At 43.6% G+C, this 12,614-nt stretch overlaps 1 protein-coding gene across 1 annotated transcript in view; it reads left to right on the top strand.

Annotated features, from left to right (window-relative positions):
- The window catches only part of RALB (RAS like proto-oncogene B), a 55,457-nt gene that overhangs the window by 1,972 nt on the left and 40,871 nt on the right, over positions 1-12,614 (top strand). The window contains exon 2 of the mRNA XM_077320567.1: positions 11,551-11,696. The gene's annotated coding sequence lies outside the window, so the exon portion shown is untranslated. The remainder of the gene's footprint in view (positions 1-11,550; positions 11,697-12,614) is intronic.

Genomic DNA, 12,614 nt, shown 5'->3' with positions numbered 1-12,614 from the left:
ACAAGCTACTCTTTCCTTGCTTACCAATAACCCCCCCCCCCCCACCTAGAATAGTTTCTAACCAAAAACAAAGGGGAACCCATCAGAGACACAGAAATTGGGGTTAAGACCCTGAAACGTACTCTGCATTTCCATTGATAAAACCTATAATATCAGCCATACCATCTTAGGCTCATCCTATAGTCTGATGAATAATATGTCAGTGATACCCTTTTGCTCCTCACATAGGAAAACAAGTCAGTCCCTACACAAAAGAAAAGTGTATGTGAATACAGATCTGACATTTCAAATCATAACATTTAAAGACTAGTGGAATACCATATCTGCAGGACCTTTTATAAATCTAAAACTCATCATTCTCCAGCAAAAAAAACTTCAAAGGAAGGCTCCAGCACACAATTGCTAGACTGGAATTCCTCAAGAAGTTTGATAACCTCTTGGGACTAACAAAGATTTCTCAGTGATTATAGTTGCCTGCCAATTTAGGAAAACAAGCAAAAGTATATTCCTCACCATGTATGCCCCAAAGCAATTCACATTGAGTTCAATGGATCTAACTCCCTACAATTTATGTATAGGATTGCAACCCTAGGGGAGTTTTATTACTTGTTGCTCCTGTTGTAAATGTTCTTTGAACTTTTTAAGATCAGTTTTGCTTGTGGTAGTCTATTCTGATTTTCTGTTCTGATAATTCCATTTCATTCTGGACTTCCTAAATGCCATGGTTTTTTGACCCTGCTACTACAACTGTTTTTCTTCATAATGTCTGCCTAGTGTATCGTTGTCATTTGTCCTCCACTGGCAGGGGAACCCTTGTTGGCAGTCCCCCAACTCCTCCAATACTCAATGGGTGGCAGGGGGGAATTAGAGGTCAACCAAATGCCTTATGGAGAGAGGGGGGAGGGGGAATGGGGCAGGAATGCCCGCTCTTGCTGAGGAAATTAATAGGCTGTGCAATGTGTATCTCCTCTGTCACCAGACCAGAAATATACACAGCTGGATATGATGGATGGATGAGCATAACAACAGGGTCTCAGTTAGTTACTCCCAGCACCCCACTGTTAGAAGGATAGATCTGCCCATTTGTCTCTAATGCTGACATATTTATTTCCTTCCCTGGAAACTAATTATATTAGAATAATAGAATCAGAGAATCATAGAGTTGGAAGGTACCTCATGGGTCATCTAGTCCAACCCCCTGCACTAGGCAGGACACTCATATCCCAATCGCTCATCTACTGTCATCTGCCACCCCTTTGCCTTCACAGAATCAGCCTCTCCGTCAGATGGCTATCCAGCCTCTGTTTAAAGATTTCCAAAGATGGAGAATCCACCACCTCCCGAGGAAGTCTGTTCCACTGAGAAACCGCTCTAACTGTCAGGAACTTCTTCCTGATGTTGAGATGGAATTTCTTTGGAATTAATTTCATCCCATTGGTTCTGGTCCGTCCCTCTGGGGCAAGAGAGAACAACTCTGCTCCATCCTCTATATGGCAGCCTTTTAAATACTTGAAGATCCCCTCTCAGTCGTCCCCTCTCTGCTACTTAAATAACCATTCCAAAGCAGAGGCCAGAGAGCAATTGGATGAAGAGGCTGTGAGTTAACCACCCCTGAGTCAAGGAAGAAGCCTAAAATGCTGTTGACATGGCTCAACCCATTCTGAATCCTTGTGAGCAGCCCAGCAGTGAGGGGCAAGGCAGTGGGAACAGCAAACATGATAGGCAGGCATCCATGGATTTGATGACTGCTTATTACTTGAACTATACTCTACTTATTTATTTATGTATTTGTATTCTTTGATATTAAAGGGGCCGCTAGAGGAACAAGTTAAAAAGTTAGTAAACAAGTCAGGGAAATCAAGATGAGCCTCTTTTTATTTGGGACTCTGATTCTGTTTGGTTTAGTCCCTCTCCCCACACGGACACCATCCTACATTGCAGAAAATTCGTCACCATCATCATTTATTACATTTCTATGCCACTCCTCCCCATAGGCTCAGGGCAGGTGACAACATTATTATTATATAATAAACATATCATTAATTAAATCATATAAATATTAATCAAATTATAACATTGCTAAACTCTCACCAGCAGTCATCTTCTGTCCATTTTTTTTTTGGGGGGGGAGTGCTGTGTTGCTGTGACTATTTGGTTTCTAATGTTGTTCTTATATAGTTTCAGTGTAGGGAGGCCAGTTTTAATGTTGAACTATCTATGGGCCTCAACCATAAGCCTGGTGGAACCGCTCAGTCTTACAAGCCCTATGGAACTGCTTAAGTGCCTCAGGGCCCTGGTTTCTCCTGGAAGAGCATGCCATCAGGCCGTTGCCAGGGCAGAGAAAGCCCTGGCTCTGGTTGAAGCCATTTTCACTGTGGGCTGGGGATCCTGAGCAGATTTCGTGAGCTTATGCTTCTTTGAGGGGCATAAGGGAGGAGGTCATCCCGCAGGTATGACAGTCCCAGACTGTTTAGGGCTTTGAAGGTAATTACCAACACCTTGAATCTGATTTGGTCTTCAATGCAGTCGGGAGAGCACTGGTTGAATGTGCTCCCTCTACCAGTTCCAGTGAGGAGTCAGGCCGCTGCATTTTGGACCAGCTAAAGTTTCCAGATAAGATACAAAAGTAGTCCAAATAAGTTGCATAGTCTAGTCTGGAGGTGACCATCATGTGGGTCACAGTTGCCAAGATGAGTGTCGACAGGTATGGCACTAGCTGACACACCAGGCAGAGATGGCATAAGGCCTGGCAGGCAGCATTCATGACCTAGGTTTCCATTGTTAATGAAGAGTCCAGAATCAAACCCAGGCTCTTCATGGTGACCAAAGTTGTTAAGTGCACTCCATCAAGAGCTGGGAGTTATAGCGCCACCTCTGGGGAACACTGATCCAGCCAGAAGACCTCCGTCTTAGCTGGATTCAACTTCAGCTGACTCCACTTGAGCCAATCCACCAATGCTGCCAAGCAACTGGTCAATGCTCTCAGGGGTGTAGATAGATGGGCATCCATTAACAGACACAGCTGGAGGTCATCAGTATATTGATGACACCCCAGCCCAAAACTCCAGATTAACTGGCGAGGGGACACAAGTAGGTGTTGAACAATATCAGGGAGAGAATTGCCCCTTGTGGGACCCCACAAGTTAGGGTATACCACTGGAAGGTACTCTCCCCTGTCGCCACCCTCTGACTCTGCCCCTGGAGAAAGGACTGCAACCATTTCAAGGCTGTGCTCCTTATCCCAGAGATGGCTAGATGTTGGGCAAGTAGCCCATGGTCTGCTGTGTGGAACAGTGCTGGAAGGTCTAGAATAATCAACAGCACCAACCAGCCTAGTTTCCTCTAGAGGCTGTCTGTCAGGGCAACCACAGCTGCCTCCACTCCATGACCAAGCCTGAAGCTGGATTGGAAAGGGTCAATGGCCAATGTTTCCTCCAGAAGGCTCTGTAGTTGTTCTGGTTACCTAGATTCATGATTCAGGTTATGTAGATTTTGTTGGAAAAAGCAATGTCTGGTATACAGAGAAGAAAGGAAGGCCCTGAAGAGGGCAGCTAGAAAGCAGATATGATAGCGAGATCAGTACCTTCACTCCTGTTAAGTGTCACTCCGTGTCTGTCTCCAGATTGCTACTCTAAGGGCAATTTCCTTCTCCTTACTCCTCTCTCAGGAGCCTATTTCTGTCTCTCCTCTTTCTTCTCTAGTATGTTAATTCCTAAATAAACCTTTATCTACTCTTTAATCAGGTTGTGCACCATTGCTTTGTTCATTACTTTGTTGACAGAATCAAAGTTCTTTCCCCTTTTCAATTTGTTTGCTTTGCTACTGGAATATTCACAGAGGAATCATTCAGACAGCAAAAGATTGTTCTTTAACAACAACCTTCAAGCCCTGGGTAATTTAATTTCATCTTCGAAGTGAAATGAATGTGGAAGACAAAAAATAACAGTGCATGAAATGGTTTAATCTGTGAGCAATCAAGCCAAACTAGATCATTAATCACTATGGTGCCAACACACTACTGGAAATTCAGATAGTTATGAAGGGCAGCACTGGAGATACAGTTCACAGTAAAAAAATATTGTGTCATTTCAAAAACTAGAAAAAAAGTAATCCCAGGGAGCAAACCTAAGAACTAAGTCCTGATTTATTCATTGTGGCTCATGCAGACTGTGTCCTCTGAACTTTATATTAGTTCTATCATGGAATGGATCTACATCACAGACATTTTTAAAAATCCCAATGAGTGTGAAAGGTTCTCCATTTCCTCTACTAGAATCATGATTTCCTGCTGACAGTGTGCCACCAGAATGTTAGTAAAGTCCCCTGAAAGGATATAGCTGTCCTTCTGCTCCTTGACCTCAAATATTAGCTATTGTGTTCTTGTGTAATTTTGTTCTCAGTGCTAGCAACAAGCATCCTGTAATCTACTTTGAGATCCTGGTCTAACATTTTGGGATAACCTGGGATAATCTTTTATTTTTCTCTTCAGCCATGTAGGAGTTGCTTATCTGTGAATGGATCCTATGTGGCTGGAGGATCACATGATGCCAGAGATCTGAGGTCACTATATCCTTAATGCAAAACTTAGTGAGCCAGAACTCCATCACTGTTTGTCCTGTAGGAGAAAATAAGATCCAGGCACTACATGTGTATCTCTTCCCTATTTGACAAATAGGAGCTGGGGGAGAATTGGCCCCAGGGATGGTTAGTCTCTCTCCCCAACTCACCATGCTGCTGTCCTTTCTTTGTTAGGAAGCCTGGGGCTGCTTAGAGCTGGTGTGGTGTCATGGTCTGGGTGTTGAACTAGGATTTAGGACAACAGTGGTCAAGTCCCAACTCATTTCTGGAAACACCGGGTAACTCTGGGGGCGTCACAGTCTCCCAGGCTAACCTATCTCACAGGGTTGTTGTTGTAAAGATGAACTAGATGAGAGGGGATAATGTAATAAGCCAATGTTGGGTCCCATTGGACAGAAAATGGAATACAATATTTTTAAGTGGGCATTCTGATTCTGGCCCGGGAACAATCTGACCACATGGCTGGAGATGACTCTATGCATCTTTCCAACGTAGTCAGTGCCCCTCTGTGGGAAAGAACCATGGGATGAGCCTAAGGCTATCACACTTTGGTCACATTGTAAGAAGGCAAGAGTAACTTGAAACGATAATAATTTTAGGAAAAGTTGAAGGCCACAGAAAAACCCAACAGGAGATGGATTGACTCAGTCAAGGAAGCCATGTCCCAGATTCATGATAATAGGAAGATGTTTATCTAAGTGAAATGGTGCAAGAAAACAGCTTTTGTCTTCTGGCCCTATGCTGTTTGCAAAGAATAGCCATGTACATGAACACAAATTTCATAGAACAACGTTTGAGTCCAGTGGCTCTAGGATTCTTTAAACTGTCAGGAGCTGACAGGGGGGCTCCTCTGATCCTAACAAATCCTTTAACCTTGGACCCTTAGCTTCAACATAGGGAAAATTCTTAACAGGTGAAATAAGGGGGATAGAGCTGGTGAATGCATGCTTCACTGCATGTATTCGCCTCCCCTTCATCCCAAATACTAAAGTGGTAGGACATAATTTCCCCAGCATGGGAACTATTTAGGAAAGTGAATGCCTGGTTTGGCTCCGATTTAAGAAGAGACTAAAATCAATATCCTCTGTATCCAGCAGAGGGCCTGCAAACCTTTCTCTTTGTAGTCTTTCTGTTCAGCACAGAAAATCTGGAGCCATACTTTCCCACCAAGTACAGATTTCCAATGGATTCCGCTTACACACCCCACCCCACCAAATTTACAAGGAAAGATGAGTCAGTAATGTCATGGGAATTCAAAGTCCAGCCCTCAGGCTGAAAACATTCACTGTTCCTACTTTAAGGTACTGCTGTGAACTCCTGAATATGAGGAACTGTATTAAAGGGTCGTGGGCATTAGGAAGCTTGAAAAACACTGCTTTAAATACAAACGGCCGTGGCCCAATTAAAATGTGGTTTTTAAAGAACTCTCATGTGTGTTGTGGGTGTGTTGAGAGCCAACTAGTTCCTTCTGACTTACAGTGACCCTATAAATTAGGGTCCTCCAAAACATCCTATTGATAACAGCCTTGTTCAAAAAGCAATGGAAGACATTTATGACCAACTCTTGCTGCAAAATAATTCTTAGGTGGGGTAACAAAGTGTTCTGCATTGAGGCTCTATGTCCACATGCAAGCCTCTCTTGGCTATGGCCATGGCATTGCCAGCCTCAAGGTGGTAGCTAGAAATCTCCCAGAACTGCATCTGATCTTCAGGATACACAGGAGAACATGGCAGCTTCAGAGTCTGGACTCTACATCCCCTCCCCAAACCCCATCTTTCTCAGGCTTTATTCCTAAAATCCCCAGGAATTTCCCAGCTGGCAACCCTATATGGCCCAATCATCCATCTTCCAGCCTCCAAGGGAAGATGCCGTTATACTTGGATTATCAGATATCTGATTTTCTCTTTGGAATTAGAAAATCATATTTTAACAGGATTATAACTGAAGATGACAGTTCCTGTGCTGCTTTGGGAGGAGGGAGAAGGAAATACTATTTGACAAATAAAGGTAAAGGTAAAGGTATCCCCTGTGCAAGCACCGAGTCATGTCTGAGCCTTGGGGTGACGCCCTCTAGCCAGTGCCTTCCCCAGTCATTACCGTTTACCCCCCAGCAAGTTGGGTACTCATTTTACCGACCTCGGAAGGATGGAAGGCTGAGTCAACCTTGAGCTGGCTGCTGGGATGGAACTCCCAGCCTCATGGTCAGAGCTTTGACAAATATTAATGCTTAAAATGTTCTTGTAAACATTATTTTGAGCCCCTTTGATACTCTTGTGACTAATACAATACATGAAGAGGCTCTACAGCACAGGGCCATAATTGTTCTGCCCCTTGTCTACAGTGCACAACCAGGGCAGAGGATGTATGAAAACACACTTTGTACAAAGGAAGTAAACAAAACAGGGTGAAGAACATGCATTTTGCACTCAGTGTGGTCAGTACACAACAAGAAAATAAAGCCAGGCTCAAATAGCTTGGTATCTTCTCATCTCAATTTAGTGTGATAAACCATGCAGTAGGATGGAAAAGAATAATTTTGAGGCCTGGCATGAAAATAATAAGCAAAAATATTGGCCATCAACAAGTGGGACAAAAAAAAAGGTGTGACTGAAGAAGATTAAAGGTACTGAGCAAAGCTCAACCATGATTCTGCTCAACCGGCATCTATGTTCTCCCAATGTACCTCCCTGCTCAGATTGGTGAGTATGACATTTCTCCCTCAATGTAAGAAAAGCAACATCTAACTAAGGGGCTTTCCGCACCGGGATCCTTATAGCAAATTGTTTGCTGAACGAAAAATCGCCATTTAAAATAGTGGAATTCGTCATTATGCATACCTGACTTTGTAGTGGAATCCAGTTGCGTTTCTATCGTTTCCCAAAGGCTTCCGGTCTCAGCAAAAATCGCTAGAAAGGAAGCGCTATTGCCAAGCTCGTCCCGCCCCTGGCCATCAAGCAGCCAATGCGCAGCCGTTAGCATGCTCCCAAACAGCCCCTTTCCCTTTAAGAAAGGTTTTTTTAAAAAAAAACACACCCATTGCAACGAATCTGTGTTGATTCGTTGCAACGGAGAGACCCATCCAGCTGGCAGGTGTGTTTGAGCTGTCATTTCATCGTTGCCACGCTCCTCCCGAGTAAAAAAAAAAATCCCCCCCGATTTTCGGCCGAAAACAGTGTAAAAAATAAAGGGAAAATACATCAGCAAACGGGCTTCTCTGTGCTTAGTGACTAAACAGCTCTGGGGAGGGACTGAAGCCGGGGAAGCCTCTAAACAGAGGCTCGCTGGTGGGTTGAGCCCCGCTCGCTCGGAGAAAAAAAAATGGCTATCACTTTGCCGGAAGATCAGAGGAGAGAGCCAGGGGGAGGGACTTTGTAGAAACCACAACAATGGTAACGCACAGAACTTTCCCGCTAGTGTTGCAGATTGGTTGCAGGAGTGTAGCGCTTTCCGGAGGGTGAATCCACTTTTGGGGATTTCCCTGAAAGCGCTACAAGGAAGCGCTTTTTGCGGATCGGTTTCAGGTGTGTGGCAGATTGTCAACGACGTTGTGCATAATGGCAAATCAGTAGCGTTTTCAATTGGCAACCATTGTGCGATTTTGAAGGCGTGCGAAAAGCCCCGAAAAGTGCGAAAAGAATTTAAGAATTCTGCTTTTGACTGGGTAGGCCAAATGAAATAACAATAACAACAACAACAGCAATAATAATAATAAATAATAATAATAGTAGAGTGCCTCCAAGTTGCAACCATGTGGGCAGACCCCTTGTGAGATTTTTTAAGACAAGAGAGGAGCACAGGTCATTTGCCCTGAGCCCCATAGGAACGGATGGTGTATAAACCTACCAATAAACATAAATAAATTTGCTATTGCCTCTCTCTGCATAGCAACCATGGCCTTCTTTGGTAATCTCCCATCCAACCATGGCCAACCCTGCATAACTTTCCAGGCTAGTCTGGGCTATTCAGAATGCATTCACTAAACAGGTGAGTGTATTACTTTATTTTTAAAATCTGGATTGTTATATATATTTGTGGGGGTTTATGCCCCTCCCCCCCACATGTTACTAATGTCTAAAACATTCATCTTGCAAAATTTCTAGGGATAATTGCATGAAGAACATCTATTATAACTTCAAAACTGCCAAGTTTGCAGAATATTGTATTGCGATGGCATCGATGAATTTCATGAAATAAATCTTTAGAAATTGAAAGCTTTCCTCTCCAAAATAAAGTACTGTAAAATTTTCTGCCTCACTTTGCTTCTAAAACCTTTAAAAACCCAACGAATAACAAAGATAGCAACTCAACAAAACAAACAAGAAAGCCGGAAAGGAAACAATTGCAGGCAACAGCCATAACCCCAGGACAGAAAAGCTGGTCTTTTTCCAAACAGAAACCACACAAATGCACCCCTTTCTCAGGAGCATAGCCCTTATAAAATTGCCTAGAAAGATCATTTAACCAGGAAATATCTTTTGTCCAACTTATTTCCTTTTTTGTTGGCTTATGTCAATCGGCTCTAAAAGGAAAAGGCCATAATCGGCACAATTGCTTTGGGAGAAAAAAAGCAGACGAATCACTTCTCTTTATGCAGCCTGTAAACTTATGCTTATAAATGTCCTAAAGAGGTCAGACCCAGATGGAGTGAGGAAGTTTGCTGCAGGCAGATACACTGATGGACGGGAAGAGGAAGCTGGGTTGAATGCTGTCAGCAGCAAGAGAACTTCCGGACTTTTGCTTGTTTTTCACAAAAGAGCATTTTGGACCCAGCTGTTCCAAAACCCAGCCATGTCACCTTCCCAGAGGAGTTGAGCTATTTATGACTCAATCAGAACATATTGCTTTAGTTTCTAACATGCCACTGCACACTAACAGCAAGAACTTCACTCAGTACGTTAGTTAGAGCTATGGGGAAATAATGGTCTTGAAGACATAAATATCAGCCAAATATCTGTTCTGGGAGCTCCCTTGTAGAGTTTGCCAGCTCTGGAAGGAGGTTGGAGATCTCCTGGAACTGCAATTGATTGCAGAGACTAGTTCCCTTGGAGCAGTGGTTCTCAACCTGGGAGTCGGGACCCCCTTTGGGGGTCAAACAACGTTTTCACAGGGGTCGTGTCCGGGCAAGCAGTGGCCCGGGGGGGGCGCCACCACTGTTGCTGCTCCTCCTGAAGGCCCCTGCCACTTCATATACAATTTATAACCAATTTATATACAATCATGAACAATGGATCTTCACACCATTGGTCAGTTTCGGTTTAATTTCTGTGAAAGAACACTTGCATAATGTTATGGTTGGGGGTCAGCACAACATGAGGAACTTTATTAAAGGGTTGCAGCATTAGGAAGGTTGAGAACCACTGCCTTGGATGAAATGGCTGCTTTGGAAGGTAGCATTAAGCCCCACTGGCCCAAATGAGGGTCTTGGATGGCCCGTGGCAAGGGAATGCGGATTCGTCTACATTCCCCATCTTGCCACAGCAGCCAATAGGGGCCCAACCGCAGCAGGCCAGTACATAAGGGAAGACACCTACAGTGTCCCTGCAGGGACACAAAATGCTCTGTTTGGCTTCGCAGTGCTGCAGAGCTGGATGGGGCATATGTACACCCCCTCGATAGTGGGATAGCAGCATGCCACTGTCCTACTATCTTGTGGTGGATCCCTGTGCTTCTCTGCTCCCCCTGCCATTGTGAGGTGCAGTGGACCCTTCTCACCCGGGAGTTATGCGTGCGCACGCACAACTCCAGGGCAGTTTGTGTGCACCAGTGGATTTCATCCCCCATGTGTACTCGGGAAGCGGCAGGGCATGCTGGCCCACCTCTAGAAACCAGCAGCAGCCTGGTGCAGCCACTGCCGTGCATAATTAGTTATTGATAGAGTCCCCAACTGTGCCGCCAGACTCAGTAGCAAACCTAACAGGGGAAGCATAAGGTAGATAGAACATTTTTTCAGTCGTGATCAGGCTGCTCTGTTGTCCAGGAGAGGAAAGAGAAGCCACGGAGACAGCACTCCTGCCAGCCTCTCCTGAGCCAGCAATGCACAGGAGAAGAGAGCAGTTGACAGCTCAGGAGAGGCAACCAAGTGCCCACAGGGCTGCTCAGCAATGATTAATGTTAATTCCTAGAGCGGAGTCCTTGTAGGATCAGGACTGGCAGGGAAACAATGAAATACCTGCACTTGTGAACACAACTGTAAGGAGCAACAGCTGGGCCTTGGAGGAATGAGTCAGCAAAAGAGACAGATAAAAGGTACATGTTGAACGAAGCTTGGCATAGAAGCCGCCTTGCTTGCCAGTTGCCACTCCTCTGTGTGTTGACCTGCTTAGCAAACAGAGCTCTATCCTGATCCTAGACCTAGAACCTGTATCTGTTTTTAAGCCTTAGAACTACAAGGAAAACCACAAAGAACTAGTGTCTGATTCCAAATTCCTTGTTTAACACCAATGTACATAAACCTACTGGACTGGATTAACAAAGCTATGAATCAGAGATAATTCTAGAGCACTTAGAAGGAGATAGTGCCCAACTGATAAAATTATATAATTGGGGTTGAGCCTACCTTCCATTGGGGGTGGGGAGGAGGAACAAATCCAATTAATGGCTAATGGCAATTAAATAATATAGCTGATTTGGGTGCATGCTATCAGAGTGACTTGTGCAAAAACAAAATTTAGGGCTGGGCAAAATCCTCGAGCATCTGGAAGAAGATTTAGGACAGCTAAGAGGTTATTTTAAAGTGTAGTAGTATATAAGTTTGTATTTGTAGTTCAAGATAGTTGGGCATCTCTGGTGAAGAAGCAACAGAATCAGGATTCAATTTCAGTTTGAATGTTGACTCTAACAATCTACTCCCTGGCTCTCAAACGTAAACATGTATATATGTCAGTTCCTTGTTTTAAAAAAGTGTGCACACAAAGAGAAAGTGTATGATATCATATCCGGAGCCCGTTCTTATTTCCCTTCTGCCTTTGAAGCTTCTGCACAACTCTGACTAAAGTCAACAAGTGAGCTGGTCCAGCCTGGAACATTGCACAGCTGATTGCATCTGACACCAGCCAGTTTCATTCATCCCTGAAGACAAACCCAAGAACATTCAAAGGAAGGAGGTTTCTGAAGCCTGGTGAGTACAGAAAACTCAACAATATCTTTGAGTCACCCAAGAGAATTTGGGAATCTGCATTTCCATGACTACACTGTATGTTGCTGCTAATTTGAACTCAAGCAGACCGCCCTACAGCCTAAAAGCTTCAGCTTTCATTTTTTTTAATGACAAAACTTTAACTATGTTTTTATTCCTCCTCCAAGGTTTGGGAAAATATTCAATGCTTTTATATTAACATAGAAAAGAAATGGGGACTTTTCACGACAGTATCAGACGTCTTCACTTTGATTATCTTCTAGTCTGCCTTTTTAAAGTGACTCTCAGATCTAAAAATAGTACTATTTTGATATACATTCAGAACATTCTCATAAAAGTACATAATATATTTCAACCAGCATCTGAGTTGAGACTAGCAATGCTTAGATTTGACAACCCTGGTTCCAGTATTTTGAAAATTACTTGATCTGGCAAATAGTCCTGTATCACTTTTTCATTCTGTGATATGAACAGTACCCTGGCTTCAGCATTTCCTTATGTGAACTAGATTTTTCCCCTCTCTTACTGCAATTAAACACTAGATGTGCAATGATATAATGGTTGCAATTGTAAGTATATTTACTTGGAAGTTCCATTCTCTCTGAAATAAACGGGATTTCCTTTCAGGTTAAATGTTTGTGAGTGGTTCATGATACTGTTCAAGCAAAAAGAACAGAGGCAGCAGATTAGTGGGTTTTAGCAACAGGAAAACAATGTGTGTGAACAGTCTGAAGCAACTTGGGCTTTTCCTGCTGATTTAGGAGTTAATCTGCGTTGTGGGTTTTGTATTAGTGGTTTCCAGGAAAAACTTGACACCACTAAATTGTGAAAGGCATTGCTCGTCATCTTCTGTGGAAGAAATGAGAATACCATATATCAAAAACTACAACTGGGGAAAGC

This window comes from Paroedura picta, chromosome 2 (genome assembly GCF_049243985.1).
Source record: "Paroedura picta isolate Pp20150507F chromosome 2, Ppicta_v3.0, whole genome shotgun sequence".
NCBI lineage: Eukaryota > Metazoa > Chordata > Lepidosauria > Squamata > Gekkonidae > Paroedura > Paroedura picta.
The sequence above is the reverse complement of the archived record's forward strand: the minus strand, read 5'-3'. Positions and strand labels throughout refer to the sequence as shown.